The 1,420-nt window shown below is 44.9% G+C and overlaps 1 protein-coding gene and 1 pseudogene across 1 annotated transcript in view; one reads left to right on the top strand and one right to left on the bottom strand.

The window, feature by feature from the left end:
- The window catches only part of LOC115873992, a 3,735-nt pseudogene extending 3,209 nt beyond the window's left edge, over nt 1–526 (bottom strand).
- Nucleotides 1–1,420, top strand: part of CUBN (cubilin) — a 303,548-nt gene that overhangs the window by 247,817 nt on the left and 54,311 nt on the right. The window lies entirely within an intron of this gene.

The raw sequence follows: 1,420 nt of genomic DNA, 5'->3' as shown, positions 1-1,420 counted from the left end.
CTGTCAGGCCAAAGATCCACAGCCCCAGCAGCCCCACTGACAACCATCGTCCAGTTGGAGCCAGCAGTTCCATGGCCTTTTTGGGGGGCGGGGGATATCCCAGTCAAGGAAGTCAAGCCGGGCATTCCTGTCCCTCCAAGGAAGTATGCAAGGTGCCCATCCACAAGTTGTGGGTTTACCTTTTCAAGGAGATTTCCATGCAGAATAGGCTTGGTTTGGCAGGGCCAATAGAATGAAGTCACAAAATCACCTTTAGTATGTTGTGTGTGTTTGCTCTTCTATAATTCCAACACCTCCACCATCAACCACTTGAGACAGCTGTTAGGGTGTGAGTTCATCACTGCCAGTGTCTTCATTCATTCTGCCCCCGCGTGTAAGTGGTCACAGAAAGATAAAGCATTTTCACTTGTACTTGGCCTTCAGTGATAGGATCGGGTTACTTGACTTCTTCCACACGGAAATGCTCTGGCACCAGATTACCACTTTTCCCAGGTTGGGCATTCCACACCGCTCTGTGTACAACCATGGCTTTACTCATGAAATCGTTGCACAAGATTCTGTACAAAATGCTTCCTGGGGCACAGTGTTTGTTGGCCTCAGAGAATCCAAGCTCATTCATCTTCCCATACTTAATCGTGTCCCACATGCAACCCACCTCGACACCCTCAGCCACAATGGCCCCTCGGGTCTTACTCACCACCCTGGACCTTGGGAGAGCTCCCTCGTGCATTTCTTGAAGGACTGAATCAAGATATTTGTGTATTGAAGTCTTCCCAATGTACCACAGGTGTCATGACAAATTATATCAAAAACTCACTTTATTTAGTTATCCCCCAAATAACTTGAGAGTCCGTCACACAGTCAGGAGGGAGAATATTGCCTTAAACAGATTTCCTGAGGGAAGTGTCATAGAAAACACAGAGGACAATTTTGACAGAAAAATTAATTTTCCTTTGATTTTTTTTGCACAAAGGAACTCCTGGGGCCTTGCCTTTAGTACAGACTTCAGGGTCAAATGGTGTGTGCTTGCATGTAATATTTTTGTCTGCTTTCAGATTGTTTTCCTTATCCCTATCATTCCCTCAAAACCCCTTGGTGGTACAAATAGTTAGTTCGCTACCAATTATAAGTAGGCTTGGCAGTCTAGTTCCGAGAAGGCACCCATTGGAAATGCTATGGAATAGATAGAGTTTTATTCTGATAAGCATTCGGTCTTCATGAGTCAGCATCAACTTCACCACAACTGGGTCCTTTTCCAGATGCATTTCACATGACCATCGAAAGAATTGTCTTATGTGATGACGGGGAGATAGATCTATGTGCATGTATTTATAGGTTTAGTATTAAGGTAGCAGATGGACATTGGGCCTCCACTCAAGTACTCCCTCAATGCAAGAACACTTTGTTCTATTAAACTGGC

This window comes from Echinops telfairi, unplaced genomic scaffold (assembly GCF_000313985.2).
Source record: "Echinops telfairi isolate 266 unplaced genomic scaffold, ASM31398v2 ScPeMD7_7473;HRSCAF=8511, whole genome shotgun sequence".
NCBI lineage: Eukaryota > Metazoa > Chordata > Mammalia > Afrosoricida > Tenrecidae > Echinops > Echinops telfairi.
Note: the sequence above shows the minus strand (reverse complement) of the source record. Positions and strands in the feature narration are given on the sequence as shown.